Below are 18138 nucleotides of genomic sequence, written 5' to 3' on the forward strand. Positions count from 1 at the left end.
GAATCAACAAGACTGATAGACAGACTCTCTTGCACATGCTGAAGAAAAAATGCAGTACGAACTCTCCCACACTTGCAACACAATATAGTGAACTGAGTTATAAGATATACAAATTATGTTGAAAAACTGGCACACATAACCTGAGGATCGAACTTTTCTAAATTAATGCCGGCTATCTAAACCAGAGATATGCATAGTTGCCTGCTTATTTGTGCACCTTGGTGCAACAAATGGGCATCACACCCTTATTCCTATCGTTTGTCATCTTGCCACCAATTTTCTCCATTTCCATTTCAGTGGCTCTTCATACATTGTCTCATCTTATTATGGTCACGTGCTTTTTCATCTATTTATCCTCATACTACCATGAAGACTGCATAATGGATCACCGGTCAATACTTATACTATTGCGGGCATTAGCACTTTGATGTATTTGCTCCAGCACAGTTGTTGTGTTCTTGGTATATTGCACGTTGCATGTTTTTCACCCTCACCTGTAATTCCTCATAACACTTGAAAACGGACTTGCTGAAAGTGGACTAACATTCAGAGCACCCATCGGTAATCAATGAGGCGGCCATTTTAGAGTGAAGTGGGATACATCCAAAACTCTACTGCCTTGTATTTTGTACTACCACAATAATGCCCATACAACTGGAGAATTATTTAAAATTAATGACAGAGAAATTTATAAAACATATAAAGTAAGGAACAACGCTGGTAATATGCATTCTGTAAGTACCATGTGTATATAATTGCTCAATCCTCTCATTCTAAATACATAGTGCGATAATCTGTATATCCATTTACTTGTATTGTGGGAAGCATGATAACCAATACCGTTATTACATTGAAATTACAAGGTCTTACACTGTACGGACCTTTGTCAGAATTAATATCTGGCTAAATCGGGCAAGGAGTAAGCTGCATCCATCAGAATACTGCACAATACTGTATACTGTCATGATTATGCCCCTCATTGTTATTATTGACCTGGCCACATATGAGTCATATTTTGAGGCAAAATTAGTGTTATTTAACAAGAGGATTGAGTAATTATATACTCATGATAGAGTTTTGGATGTATCCCACTCCACTCTAAAATAACTGTCTGGATGGAGAATTTAGTAGCTGTCTGACTGTCTGTTTAAGTGAGTAATTAAAAGTGTCTCACTTAATACATGGATTAGTAACTAAACTATGTGAATGTGTGCATCACTGTCTCTGTTGTTGTATAACATGCTGCATCAGTTGGTCAACAACTACATGAGTGTGTATATTAGTTATTGATTAGTTGGGTGAGTATTTGTATGGGACACTGAGTTTGTGTGTGGTTGGATGGGGTGTGTGTAACTCTATGCATAGATGTGTGAATGGTTTATTGACTAGGTGTATAGGTTTAAGAGTGCATGTGGAAACAGTTGTTTGGGTGACTGAGTGTATTTATTTGTGTATTGGTGAGCGAATATATGTTTTAGTTGTACATCTTCAACAAACTAAAAAAATAAAAGGCATTGTATGTGAGAGTTGGTGTATATAAATAACTATGTGCAAGAATCAGTGATTGTGAGAGTAACTATATGAATGAGTGTATAATTGTAATGGTGATTTTTTAACATATTAACTATTAATTACTATGTGTTTGAATAAATGATGTGTTGTTCTATAATTGTGTAAGTGAGTAAATGTAAGTGTTATTCATTTTTTTCATGAGAGAGTAGGATGACTGCATAACCGACTAAGATGACTGCTGATGTGTCAATGTCAATATATGTGTATAAGTGCATTTGATAGTGTTCTATTAATTAATGACTGCATGTATAAATGATTTTGTTGTTGAATGGAGAGTTGTGTGTGTAGACTTAGGAATCAGTGAGTGGGTATGTAGTAACTGGTATTGGTGTGTCAATGGTTTAAAATATGGTACTCTGTATTTTAAAGTGAGTGATGAAAGGTTATACTAGTGAAAGATGAGGTATATCAGATTGTCACGTGGATGATGTCATCAGTGATGTCATCAGTGATGTCATTTGAGATGTCATCAGTGATGTCATCAGTGATGTCACTGACCATGTCATGAATGATGCAATATGTGACATCATCAGCAGTGCATTGCGGGCGCTCGAGTTATAGCTAGCAGAACTAGCTAAAACGGAGGAATTTCTATGGTTTTATACGAGTGAAATAGCCAGCTAACTATAACACCCCTGAAACCTATGGTTTTTTCTGTGAATTTCTAAGGTTTTTTAAATGCTAATTTCTAACTATAACGTCTCTGAAACCTATGGTTTTTTCAGTGAATTTCAAAGGTTTTTTAGATGCTAATTTCTAACTATAACGTCTCTGAAACCTATGGTTTTTTTCAGTTTATTTCAAAGGTTTTTAAACGCTAATTTTTAAGTGTGATAGTAGTTATATCTATTTTTTTCGTACTGATTTTCAACAGTTTTTTAACTGTTCATTTATAAATATTTTATTCATTTAATAACATTATATATTTTTCTGAAAATTGCAAAAAAAAAATTTGAAAACATTCAAACTAAAATATTGATACATTTTTAGTTTTTCATTTTTTATTTCAATATAGTTATATTATTTTCTTTTGAAACAATGTTTGTCAAAAAAAATTTCGGAGTCGCGCACTCAAAGCATACACATCACGGTGGAAGCGTGGATTCTAGCCGCCATTTTAGAAAAGTTGTGAAGAATCCACGTACGGTGTGCGACGACTGCTTGTTTTTCAGTTACATCATATACATTTACTATTACGTGATGTGCGCGATTGGTATGCGACACATGTGCATTACGGTACAAGATGCTTGCTCGGATGCAGGTCCTGCATGACGTCATATACATGCTGGGGCGCGCTGGGTGCGCGATTCCCGCAAAATCTTTTTATGTTACAAAATGATATGCGTGTGTCTTTAATATACATATTAGGGCAAGAGATTATCTAAGATATTCATAAAAATAATATATTTGTACTTATAATGAACTTATATTATTTTTAAATATATTTTCGCGAAGTCGAGTGCGTGCATTGTGAGCGCAGAGAACCAGGTCAGCAGAGCTCCTGTAGAGCCAGAGAACCAGGTCAGTAGAGCTGCTCTAGAGCCTGACAAGCAGGTCAGCAGAGCTGCTCTAGAGCCAGAGACCCAGATTAGCAGAGTTGCTCTAGAGGCCGAGAACCAGGTCAGCAGAGCTGCTGTAGAGCCAGAGAAACCAGGTCAGCAGAGCTGCTTTAGAGGGAAAGAACCAGGTCAGCAGAACTGCTTTAGAGCCGGAGAACCAGGTCAGCAGAGCTGCTCTAGAGCCAGAGAGCCAGGTCAGCAGAGCTGCTTTAGAGCCATAGAACCAGGTCAGCAGAGCTGCTCTAGAGACAGAGAACAAGGTCAGCAGAACTGCATTAGAGGCAGAGAACCAGGTCAGCAGAGCTCTTTAGAGGGAGAGAACCAGGTCAGTAGAGCTGCTTTAGAGCCAGAGAACCAGGTCAGCAGAGCTGCTCTAGAGCCAGAGAACCAGGTCAGCAGAGCTGCTTTAGAGCCATAGAACCAGGTCAGCAGATCTACTTTAGAGCCAGAGAACCAGGTCAGCAGAGCTGCTCTAGAGGCAGAGAAACCAGATCAGCAGAGCTGCTTTAGAGAGAGAGAACCAGGCCAGCAGAGCTGCTTTAGCTGACACTGACTGACCGACACTGACTGACTGACACTGACTGACTGACAATGACTGATTAACACTGACTGACACTGACACTGACTGACACTGACACTCACTGACACTGATTGACTGACACTGACTGACTGACACTGACTGACACTGATTGACTGACACTGACTGACTGACACTGACTGACACTGATTGACTGACACTGACTGACTGACTGACACGGACTGACTGACACTGACTGACACTAACTGACTGACTGACACTGACTGACACAGACTGACACTGACTGACTACTCTCTACTACTCTACTACTCACCCTCTACTACTCTCGCTCTGCTACTCACTCTCTTCTACTCACTCTCTACTACTCACTCTCTACTACTCTCAACTGCTCTCTCTCTACTACTCTCTGCTACTCTCTACTACTCACTCTACTACTCTCTACTACTCTCTCTCTACTACTCACTCTCTATTGCTCTCTACTACTCACTCTCTACTACTCATTCTCTACTACTCTCTACTACTACTCTCTACTACTCACTCTCTACTACTCACTCTCTACTACTCACTCTATACTCTCTACCACTCACTCTCTACTACTCTACTATTCACTCTCTACTACTCTCTACTACTCCCTCTCTACTACTCACTCTCTACTACTCACTCTACTACTCTCTACTACTCATTCTCTGCTACTCTCTCTCTACTACTCACTCTCTACTATTCAATCTCTACTACTCACTCTCTAGTACTCACTCTCTACTACTCATTCTCTACTACTCGCTCTCTACTATTCTCTACTACTAACTCTCCACTACTCACTCTCTACTACTCGTTCTCTACTACTCTCTACTACTCACTTTCTACTACTCACTCTCTACTACTCTACTACTCTCTACTACTCTCTCTACTACTCACGCTCTACTACTCACTCTCTACTACTCTACTACTCTCTACTACTCTCTCTACTATTCACTCTCCACTACTCTCTACTACTCACTCTACCACTCTCTACTTCTCTCTACCACTCACTCTCTACTACTCTACTACTCACTCGCTACTACTCACTCTCTACTACTCTCTCTCTACTACTCTCTACTACTCACTCTCTACTACTCACTCTCTACTGCTCACTCTCTACTACTCTCTACTACTCACTCTCCACTACTCTCTCTCTACTACTCGCTCTCAACTACTCTCTACTACTCACGAGAGCTGCTTTAGAGCCAGAGAACCAGGTCAGCAGAGCTGTTATAGAGTCAGAGAACCAGATCAGCAGAGCTGTTATAGAGTCAGAGAACTAGGTCAGCAGAGCAGCTCTAGAGCCAGAGAACCAGGTCAGCAGACCTGCTGTAGAGCCAGAGAAACCAGGTCAGCAGAGCTGCTTTAGAGAGAGAGAACCAGGCCAGCAGAGCTGCTTTAGCTGACACTGACTGACTGACACTGACTGATTGACACTGACTGACACTGACACTGACTGACACTGATTGACTGACACTAACTGACTGACACTGACTGACACTGATTGACTGACACTGACTGACTGACACTGATTGACTGACACTGACTGATACTGATTGACTGACACTGACTGACTGACTGACACTGACTGACTGACACTGACTGACACTAACTGACTGACTGACACTGACTGACACTGACTGACTACTCTCTACTACTCTACTACTCACTCTCTACTACTCTCGCTCTGCTACTCACTCTCTTCTACTCACTCTCTACTACTCACTCTCTACTACTCTCAACTGCTCACTCTCTACTACTCTCTGCTACTCTCTACTATGCACTCTACTACTCTCTACTTCTCTCTACCACTCACTCTCTACTACTCTACTACTCACTCGCTACTACTCACTCTCTACTACTCTCTCTCTACTACTCTCTACTACTCACTCTCCGCTAACTCTCTACTACTCGCTCTCAACTACTCTCTACTACTCACTCTAATACTCACTCTCTACTACTCTCCCTACTAATTTACTACTCTCTACTGCTCACTCTCTACTACTCACTCTCTACTACTCTCAACTACTCACTCTCTACTACTCTCTACTACTCTCTACTACTCACTCTACTACTCTCTAATACTCACTTTCTACTACTCACTCTCTACTGCTCTCTACCACTCGCTCTCTACAACTCTCTACTATTCACTCTCTACTACTCACTCTCTACTACTCTCTACTATTCTCTCTCTACTACTCACTCTCTACCACTCATTCACTACTACTCATTCACTACTACTCTCTACTACTCACTCTCTACTACTCTCTCTACTACTACTCTCTACTACTCACTCTCTACTGCTCACTCTCTACTACTCTCTACTACTCACTCTACTACTCTCTACTACTCTCTACCACTCACTCTCTACTACTCTACTATTCACTCTCTACTACTCTCTACTACACTGACTGACCGACACTAACTGACTGACTGACACTGACTGACACTGACTGACTACTCTCTACTACTCACTCTCTACTACTCTCGCTCTGCTACTCACTCTCTTCTACTCACTCTCTACTACTCACTCTCTACTACTCTCAACTGCTCACTCTCTACTACTCTCTGCTACTCTCTACTACCCACTCTACTACTCTCTACTTCTCTCTACCACTCACTCTCTACTACTCTACTACTCACTCGCTACTACTCACTCTCTACTACTCTCTCTCTACTACTCTCTACTACTCACTCTCCACTAACTCTCTACTACTCGCTCTCAACTACTCTCTACTACTCACTCTAATACTCACTCTCTACTACTCTCCCTACTAATTTACTACTCTCTACTACTCACTCTCTACTACTCACTCTCTACTACTCTCAACTACTCACTCTCTACTACTCTCTACTACTCTCTACTACACACTCTACTACTCTCTAATACTCACTCTCTACTACTCACTCTCTACTGCTCTCTACCACTCGTTCTCTACTACTCTCTACTATTTACTCTCTACTACTCACTCTCTACTACTCTCTACTACTCTCTCTCTACTACTAACTCTCTACCACTCATTCACTACTACTCATTCACTACTACTCTCTACTACTCACTCTCTACTACTCACTCTCTACTACTCTCTACTACTTCTCTCTACTACTCACTCTCTACTGCTCACTCTCTACTACTCTCTACTACTCACTCTACTACTCTCTACTACTCTCTACAACTCACTCTCTACTACTCTACTATTCACTCTCTACTACTCTCTACTACTCTCTCTCTACTACTCACTCTCTACTACTCACTCTAATACTCTCTACTACTCATTCTCTACTAATCTCTCTCTACTACTCACTCTCTACTATTCAATCTCTACTACTCACTCTCTACTACTCACTCTCTACTACTCATTCTCTACTACTCGCTCTCTACTACTCTCTACTACTAACTCTCCACTACTCACTCTCTACTACTTGTTCTCTACTACTCTCTACTACTCACTTTCTACTACTCAGTCTCTAATACTCTACTACTTTCTACTACTCTCTCTACTACTCACGCTCTACTACTCACTCTCTACTACTCTACTACTCTCTACTACTCTCTCTTCTATTCACTCTCTAATACTCTACTACTCACTCTACTACTCTTTACTTCCCTTACCACTCACTCTCTACTACTCTACTACTCACTCACTACTATTCTCTCTCTACTACTCACTCTCTACTACTCACTCTACTACTCTCTACAACTCACTCTCTACTACTATCTCTCTGCTACTCTCTACTACTCACTCTCTACTACTCACTCTCTACTGCTTTACTCTCTACTACTCTCTACTACTCATGCTCTACTACTCACTCTCTACTACTCTACTACTCTCTACTACTCTCTCTACTATTCACTCTCCACTACTCTCTACTACTCACTCTACTACTCTCTACTTCTCTCTACCACTCACTCTCTACTACTCTACTACTCACTCGCTACTACTCACTCTCTACTACTCTCTCTCTCTACTACTCTCTACTACTCACTCTCTACTACTCACTCTCTACTGCTCACTCTCTACTACTCTCTACTACTCACTCTCCACTACTCTCTCTCTACTACTCGCTCTCAACTACTCTCTACTACTCACAAGAGCTGCTTTAGAGCCAGCGAACCAGGTCAGCAGAGCTGTTATAGAGCCAGAGAACCAGATCAGCAGAGCTGCTCTGTAGCCTAAGAACTAGGTCAGCAGAGCAGCTCTAGAGCCAGAGAACCAGGTCAGCAGACCTGCTGTAGAGCCAGAGAAACCAGGTCAGCAGAGCTGCTTTAGAGAGAGAGAACCAGGCCAGCAGAGCTGCTTTAGCTGACACTGACTGACTGACACTGACTGATTGACACTGACTGACACTGACACTGACTGACACTGATTGACTGACACTAACTGACTGACACTGACTGACACTGATTGACTGACACTGACTGACTGACACTGATTGACTGACACTGACTGATACTGATTGACTGACACTGACTGACTGACTGACACTGACTGACTGACACTGACTGACACTGACTGACTGACTGACACTGACTGACTGACTGACACTGACTGACACTAACTGACTGACTGACACTGACTGACACTGACTGACTACTCTCTACTACTCTACTACTCACTCTCTACTACTCTCGCTCTGCTACTCACTCTCTTCTACTCACTCTCTACTACTCACTCTCTACTACTCTCAACTGCTCACTCTCTACTACTCTCTGCTACTCTCTACTACCCACTCTACTACTCTCTACTTCTCTCTACCACTCACTCTCTACTACTCTACTACTCACTCGCTACTACTCACTCTCTACTACTCTCTCTCTACTACTCTCTACTACTCACTCTCCACTAACTCTCTACTACTCGCTCTCAACTACTCTCTACTACTCACTCTAATACTCACTCTCTACTACTCTCCCTACTAATTTACTACTCTCTACTACTCACTCTCTACTACTCACTCTCTACTACTCTCAACTACTCACTCTCTACTACTCTCTACTACTCTCTACTACTCACTCTACTACTCTCTAATACTCACTTTCTACTACTCACTCTCTACTGCTCTCTACCACTCGCTCTCTACTACTCTCTACTATTCACTCTCTACTACTCACTCTCTACTACTCTCTACTACTCTCTCTCTACTACTCACTCTCTACCACTCATTCACTACTACTCATTCACTACTACTCTCTACTACTCACTCTCTACTACTCTCTCTACTACTACTCTCTACTACTCACTCTCTACTGCTCACTCTCTACTACTCTCTACTACTCACTCTACTACTCTCTACTACTCTCTACCACTCACTCTCTACTACTCTACTATTCACTCTCTACTACTCTCTACTACACTGACTGACTGACACTGACTGACACTAACTGACTGACTGACACTGACTGACTACTCTCTACTACTCTACTACTCACTCTCTACTACTCTCCCTCTGCTACTCACTCTCTTCTACTCACTCTCTACTACTCACTCTCTACTACTCTCAACTGCTCACTCTCTACTACTCTCTGCTACTCTCTACTACCCACTCTACTACTCTCTACTTCTCTCTACCACTCACTCTCTACTACTCTACTACTCACTCGCTACTACTCACGCGCTACTACTCTCTCTCTAATACTCTCTACTACTCACTCTCCACTAACTCTCTACTACTCGCTCTCAACTACTCTCTACTACTCACTCTAATACTCACTCTCTACTACTCTCCCTACTAATTTACTACTCTCTACTACTCACTCTCTACTACTCACTCTCTACTACTCTCAACTACTCACTCTCTACTACTCTCTACTACTCTCTACTACTCACTCTACTACTCTCTACTACTCACTCTCTACTGCTCTCTACCACTCGTTCTCTACTACTCTCTACTATTCACTCTCTACTACTCACTCTCTACTACTCTCTACTACTCTCTCTCTACTACTAACTCTCTACCACTCATTCACTACTACTCATTCACTACTACTCTCTACTACTCACTCTCTACTACTCACTCTCTACTACTCTCTACTACTACTCTCTACTACTCACTCTCTACTGCTCACTCTCTACTACTCTCTACTACTCACTCTACTACTCTCTACTACTCTCTACCACTCACTCTCTACTACTCTACTATTCACTCTCTACTACTCTCTACTACTCTCTCTCTACTACTCACTCTCTACTACTCACTCTAATACTCTCTACTACTCATTCTCTACTAATCTCTCTCTACTACTCACTCTCTACTATTCAATCTCTACTACTCACTCTCTACTACTCGCTCTCTACTACTCTCTACTACTAACTCTCCACTACTCACTCTCTACTACTTGTTCTCTACTAGTCTCTACTACTCACTTTCTACTACTCAGTCTCTAATACTCTACTACTTTCTACTACTCTCTCTACTACTCACGCTCTACTACTCACTCTCTACTACTCTACTACTCTCTACTACTCTCTCTTCTATTCACTCTCTAATACTCTCTACTACTCACTCTACTACTCTTTACTTCCCTCTACCACTCACTCTCTACTACTCTACTACTCACTCACTACTATTCTCTCTCTACTACTCACTCTCTACTACTCACTCTACTACTCTCTACAACTCACTCTCTACTACTATCTCTCTGCTACTCTCTACTACTCACTCTCTACTACTCACTCTCTACTGCTTTACTCTCTACTACTCTCTACTACTCACTCTCCACTACTCACTCTCTACTGCTCGCTCTCAACTACTCTCTACTACTCACTCTACTACTCACTCTGTACTACTCTCTACTACTCACTCTCTACTACTCTCTCTCTACTACTCTCTACTACTCACCCTCTACTACTCACTCTCTACTGCTCACTCTCTACTACTCTCTACTACTCACTCTCCACTACTCACTCTCTACTACTCGCTCTCAACTACTCTCTACTACTCTCCCTACTACTCACTCTGTACTACTCTCTACTACTCACTCTCTACTACAAACTCTCTACTACTTGCTCTCTACTACTCTCTACTACTCACTCTACTACTCACTCTCTACTATCTACTACACAGTATACTACTCACTCTCTTCTACTCTCTACTGTTCACTCTCTACTACTCACTCTCTAGTACTCACTCTCTACTACTCTACTACTCTCTACTACTCTCTCTCTACTACTCTCTCTCTACAACTTACTCTCTACAACTCTCTACTACTCACTCTCTACTACTCTCTATTACTCACTCTCTACTACTCTCTCTACTACTCTCTACTACTCACTCTCTACCACTCACTCTCTACTGCTCTCTACTACTTGCTCTCTACTACTCTCTACTATTCACTCTCTACTACTCACACTCTACTACTCTCTACTACTCTCTCTCTACTACTCACTTTCTACTACTCATTCACTACTACTCTCTCTACTACTCATGCTCTACTACTCACTCTCTACTACTCTCTTCCAGTCTCTACTACTACTCTCTACTACTCACTCTCTACTACTCACTCTCTACTACTCTCTACTACTCACTCTACTACTCTCTACTTCTCTCTACCACTCACTCTCTACTACTCTACTATTTACTCTCTACTACTCTCTACTACTCTCTCTCTACTACTCACTCTCTACTACTCACTCTAATACTCTCTACTACTCATTCTCTACTACTCTCTATCTACTACTCACTCTCTACTATTCAATCTCTACTACTCACTCTCTACTACTCACTCTCTACTACTCGCTCTCTCCTTCTCTCTACTACTAACTCTCCACTACTCACTCTCTACTACTCACTCTCTACTACTCCACTACTCTCTACTACTCTCTCGCTACTATTCTCTCTCTACTACTCTCTACTACTCACTCTACTACTCTCTACTTCTCTCTACCACTCACTCTCTACTACTCACTCGCTACTACTCTCTCTCTACTACTCACTCTCTACTACTCACTCTACTACTCTCTACTACTCACTATCTACTACTCTCTCTCTACTACTCTCTACTACTCACTGTCTACTACTCACTCTCTACTGCTCACTCTCGACTACTCTTTACTACTCACTCTCCACTACTCACTCTCTACTACTCGCTCTCAACTACTCTCTACTACTCACTCTACTACTCACTCTGTACTACTCTCTACTACTCACTGTCTACTACTCTCTCTCTACTACTCTCTACTACTCACTCTCTACTACTCACTCTCTACTTCTCACTCTCTACTACTCTCTACTACTCACTCTCCACTACTCACTCTCTACTACTCGCTCTCAACTACTCTCCCTACTACTCACTCTGTACTACTCTACTACTCACTCTCTACTACACACTCTCTACTACTTGCTCTCTACTTCTCTCTACTACTCACTCTACTACTCACTCTCTACTATCTACTACACACTCTACCACTCACTCTCTTCTACTCTCTACTGCTCACTCTCTACTACTCACTCTCTAGTACTCACTCTCTACTACTCTACTACCATCTACTACTCTCTGTCTACTACTCACTCTCTACTACTCTCTACTACTTACTCTCTACTACTTTCTACTACTCACTCTCTACTACTCTCTCTCTACAACTCTCTCTCTACAACTTACTCTCTACAACTCTCTACTACTCACTCTCTACTACTCACTCTCTACTACTCTCTCTACTACTCTCTACTACTCACTCTCTACTACTCACTCTCTACTACTCACTCTACTACTCACTCTCTACTACTCTCTACTACTCACTCTCTACTACTCCACTACTCTCTACTACTCACTCTCTACTACTCTACTACTCTTTACTACTCTCTCTCTACTACTCACTCTCTACTACTCACTCTCTACTACTCTCTACTACTCACTCTCTACTACTCTCTACTACTCTCTCTCTGCTACTCACCCTCTACTACTCACTCTCTACTACTCTCTACTACTCACTCTACTACTCACTCTCTACTGCTCTCTACTACTCTCTACTACTCATTCTCTACTGCTCACTCTCTATTACTCACTTTTGTTGGAGCCGGCGTCGTGGCGTGGTCCTGTTCCCCCTCGCCAAGCCGCACGAGGTCCCCTGCACCTCGGGGCTCCTCCATTTTGGATTGTACGTGATTCTGCGCACCAGCCTACGTGACCCCGCTCAACCCGGCCTCGGCCCCAGCAAGCCCGGCATCAAGGCGCCAACAACTGGCCAGGGGGTACCACGTGAACACTTCCCCACTCCCGGCGGAGGGCAGTATCGATGGGACCCCCAACCGTCCTCCCACACCTAGGTGCGATCGCCCCACAGCTCTCCTAGGCCTGGCGCCTCTCCTGCTGAGCGTCTGGCCGCTCCCGACCCGGCCTCTCCGCCCCCCCCGGGCGCAAGGGTCCGGACATCAAAGGGCTCCAGACCTATAGCTGGGGCGACCCTGCAACAGGACAGCAGTTGTATCCCGGAGTCAAGAGCCTTGCTGATCGGATCGCGGCTGACCCTACGGAGGAAGACTCATCCTGGAACCACGCTCTTAGCCCTGTTGACTACGTCGCGGATCCACCGTGCTTAAAGACCTTCACGAACCTTTGGGGCCCTGCTGACGCTGTCGCGGCCCGACCTTGTTGAACTTTCCATCTGAGCCCTGCTGACTACGTCGCGGCTCCACCGTGCTTAAAGACCTTCACGAACCTTTGGGGCCCTGCTGACGCTGTCGCGGCCCGACCTTGTTGAACTTTCCATCAGAGCCCAGCTGACCTCGTCGCGGCTCGACCGAAGCGGACCTACCACCGGAGCCCTGCTGACTGTGTCGCGGCTCGACCCAAGCGGAACTACCACCCGAGCCCTGCAGACACCGTCGCGGCTCTCCACGTCCGAGCTGCTTCGAGACCAGCCCCTGTCGCTCCGGTCCCCGGAGCCACCTTCGGCCTAGCGCAAGGTCTGGCGCAGGTCTTCCCTGTACCAGGCTGGTACCGAGACTGTCCCGCTACCCTGTCCCTACATAGACATTGAGACTCTTTCTGGATCTCTCGATCCCCCTGTAAATATTTCGACTGTGCTACTATTGATAAAGTACCTAGATAAGCAACTGATACGGAGTCCTGTGTGGTGGTGTTACTGGGCCTAGTACGATCATAGGAGAAAGACCTCTCCTAGGAGGCTTCTCAGAGGCGCTCGGCTATAACTTTGCGGTAGGAAGGTGCCCCGGAGTGGTCCCCCTGACCCCCCCGGTGGTCCTCCCTCCAACATTTGGTGGCCAGCGACGGGATCCGAGCCAGACGCAATCGTACAGGCAAGTAACGCACCCGCTGCCTAACCAGACGGAAAAAGAAAGAGAACCATGAGCAGCCAAGAAACAACCGTGGCCGCAACCTTCCAGCAAGAAAGGTTGGAAGAATACACCCACAAAGAATTGAAACAATTCTGCAAGGACAAAGGGATCCCAACTACAGGATTGGGCACCAAGGAAGAACTGCAGAAAGCCCTGAAAGCCTGGGCAGAATCCGAGGCCACTCCACCCCAAGGCGAAGGGACCCCGGCCCGGGACAAAAACCTGCCGCCGACCATGACCCCGGCAGATGGGGGACGAAGCATCCCTGAAGCCGGCCTATCCCACGAAGAAATGCGAGAACGGGAGAGGGTCCGGACACACGAATTGGAACTCGCACGACTCCGGCTGGACGGTGAACTCCTGCTGACGGAGAAAAAGTTGGCCTTGGAGCAACTACGGCTGCAGGAGGAAATCGAAGAAAAGAAACGGCATCGAGAACTAGAAGATAAACGGCTAACCCTCGAGCACGAGAGGGGCCTCAAGGAACTCGAACTGAAATCCAAAACGGGGGAGACCAGCACCCCCGGATCCCGGGACGCTCTGCCACTGACCGAGCCAAAGGTTCATATCCCCAAGGATGTCGTCAAGGAGTACTATAAAAACGACGACATCCAGCAATGGTTCCGAGCCTACGAGGTAGCCATGACCTCCCATCGGGTACCCCGGAAGGATTGGGGTGCCGGCCTATGGGGGAGGTTCCTCAGCGAGGGCCGGGATACCCTTCTGCAACTCCCCGACGAGGTGATGACCTCGTACGACCACATGAAAGAGGCCCTACTCACCCGCTACGGACTATCAGCCGAGATGTACCGGCAGCGCTTCCGGGACTGCAAGAAGCTCCCCGGTAACACATGGGTCGAATACGTGGACTTCTTCAGCAGAGCCTTTGAAGGGTGGATAAGGGGGAGCAAGGTCACCTCGTACAACGAACTGTTCGACCTCATTGTCTGGGAGCACCTCGCCAACAACTGCTTTGTCGAACTAAGGCAACATCTCCTTGACAGCAAACTGACCGAGCCCCGGAAGCTCGCCGCCGAAGCCAACCGGTGGGTCAACACCAGGGTCCCCCGGAACCCCGTGGGGGACTACCAACGGAGTACCACGGGACCTCCTCGCCAGCGGGGCGGAGGGGGAGGGTCCCACCGCAGTCGAGAATTCCCGGTCGGGCCGCCCCGAAGCCCGCCACGAGGCCAAGCCGCCAACTACGCATCCCCGACCTTGGTCCGTAGGGGGACCCCCATCGCCAGGCCTGGACCACGACCCACAGTGACCTGCTTCGGCTGCCAACAGACAGGCCACTATGCGAGCGCCCCGGCCTGCCCCGTGAACCGACGAAACGGGACCGCTGGGCCCCCTCCCCGACAAATAGCCGCCGCAGCCCTGGGGGAAGGAGAAGAAGAGGAGGAAAACCGCGACGTCAGGTCCCCCGAGTGGGAACCGGCTGCCATGTCACTCGTATGCCTGGGCACCAGAGAAATGGTGCCCCGAGCCCCCATCCCGAGCAATACCCAGAAGTACCAGCAGTGGGTCACCATCAATGGGCAACGAGCCGAAGCCCTCCGTGACACTGGGGCCAGTGTGACCGCTGTCCGCTGCCACCTGGTGACCCCCGAACAGATCCTGCCGCATGTCCTATGCCCTGTCCGGACCGCGGACAACACCGAAAGCATGTGCCGGATGACCCGGATCCCCTTTGAGTCGGGAGGAGTGTCAGGCACCCTGAAAGTAACTGTCCGCGACGACGCTCCAGTGGACTGCCTCCTGGGGAACGATCTGGAGAGCTCCCCCTGGGCCCAGGTGGAGCGCCGAGAGCATCTGGGGATGCTAGGGCTGCCCGAATGGGCCTGCGCCACCACCCGGTCCATGACCGCCCAACCAGCCGCTGCAGCGGCCCCTGTCGAGCCTGCGGGTCCAGAACTGCCACCCTCCTCCGGCACAGAGGAGCCTGACGAGGAGGCCGGGCCATCCGAACTTTCCCCCGACGAGGCCACCTCCCTCAGCGAGATCCCCGAGCTGGCCCAGTGGCGCCACGACGGGGGCCCCACCCGCGAACAGTTCCAACAAGAACAGAAGGCCTGCCCGTCCCTCGAGGGGGCCCGACAGCAAGCGGCCGCCCAGGCCACGGGGGACCCCACGGGAACCCACTGGATCTATTGGGACAATGACTTGTTATATAGCGAAAAGAAAGTCGCCGAACTAGGAGCCGGCCGTATGTTGGTGGTTCCCCTCCGATTCCGAGAGTTCCTCCTGAACCTGGCGCATGACGTGCTCCTCGCCGGACACCTCAGGCGAGACAAGACCTACAGCTGCTTGGTGACCAATTTTTATTGGCCTCGAATGCGGAGAGACGTGGACCAGGTCTGACGTCCTGCCAGACCTGCCAAGCCAATGGGAAAACTGGGGGTCGAGTCAAGGCCCCCCTCCAACCATTTCCAGCCGTCCACACCCCGTTCGAACGGGTAGGGATCGACATCATGGGGCCCCTCGACCCCCGAACCGCCCTGGGCCACCGCTTCATCCTGGTACTAGTCGACCACGCCACCCGATACCCAGAGGCCATCCCCCTCCGAACTGTGACCGCTCCAGTGGTGGGCCGGGCCCTGATGGGCATCTTTTCCAGGGTGGGGTTCCCCCGAGAAGTGGTGAGCGACAGGGGTACGAACTTCATCTCGAAATACATGAGATCCCTCTGGCAACAATGTGGGGTCACCTACAAGCTCACCACCCCTTACCACCCCCAGGGGAACGGACTGGTCGAGCGGTTCAACAGAACCTTGAAAGGAATGATCAAGGGCCTGGAAGAGCCCCTGCGGAGGAGATGGGACGTCCTGCTGCCATGCCTCCTGTTCGCCTATCGAGAAGTTCCACAGAAATCCCTGGGCTTCAGCCCCTTCGAACTGTTGTATGGGCACCCCGTCCGGGGGCCCCTCAGCCTGGTCAAAGAGGGCTGGGAGGCGAGCGTCCAAGATTCCCCCCCCCCGACGTCTACCGGTACCTCTTGACCCTGCGGAACCAGACTCGGAAGTTCCGGGCCCTGGCAGAAGCCGACCTCGAAGCCAGCCAAGAAGACATGAAACGCTGGTATGACGAAAATGCCTCGACCATCGAGTTCGAGCCGGGCCAGCAAGTCTGAGTCATGGCGCCCGTGGACCCCTGCGCCCTTCAGGATAAATGGACCGGGCCCTTCAAGGTGGTTGAGAAGAAGAGCCCCGTCACCTACTTGGTCGACATGGAGTCCCCAAGGAACCCCCTCCGGGTCCTGCAAGCCAACCGGCTCAAGCCCCACGTTGCCCGAACCGAACTCAGCCTGCTGCTGGCTACCGACGATGGGGGCGAAAGCGACTCCGAACCCCTACCCGACCCCCTGGGGTCCTCGGACCAAGACGGCTCCATGGAGGGCGTCAAACTCTCCACCACCCTGACCCCAGAACAGCGCCATGACTGCCGGCAGCTGCTGCAACCCTTCGCTGCCCTCTTCTCTCTCACGCCCGGGGTGACCCCCTGGTGCGTCCACGACGTGGATACCGGGGACAGCCCCCCTGTGCAACACCGCGCCCACAGAGTGCCCGACCGGGTCCGAGCCTGCATACAAACGGAGGTCTCGAAGATGCTCGCCCTCGGAGTCATCGAGCCATCCGACAGCCCGTGGGCCAGCCCTGTGGTCTTGGTGCCGAAGGCCGCCGCCCCCGGCACCCCCCCGGAACTCAGATTTTGTGTGGACTACAGGGGCCTAAACGCAGTCGCCAAGACCGATGCCCACCCCCTGCCACGGGCAGACGAGCTGATCGACCGCTTAGGGGCCGCCCGCTACCTAAGCACTTTTGAACTCACCGCTGGGTACTGGCAGATCAGGCTCACACCCGGCGCCCAGGAACAATCCGCCTTCTCCACCCCCGATGGGCACTACCACTTTCGGGTGATGCCCTTCGGTATGAAGAACACCCCAGCGACCTTCCAGAGACTGGTGAACAAGGTCCTGGCCGGACTAGAAGCCTTCAGCGCGGCCTACTTAGACGACATTGCAGTCTTCAGCAACCACTGGGCCGCGCACCTAGGACACCTCAGAGAAGTCCTGGCCGCTCTCCAAAGGGCCGGGCTCACGATTAAGGCCAGCAAGTGCCAGATCGGTCAAGGATCAGTGACCTATCTGGGCCA

This window comes from Triturus cristatus, chromosome 7 (genome assembly GCF_964204655.1).
Source record: "Triturus cristatus chromosome 7, aTriCri1.1, whole genome shotgun sequence".
In the NCBI taxonomy this organism is placed as follows: Eukaryota; Metazoa; Chordata; class Amphibia; order Caudata; family Salamandridae; genus Triturus; species Triturus cristatus.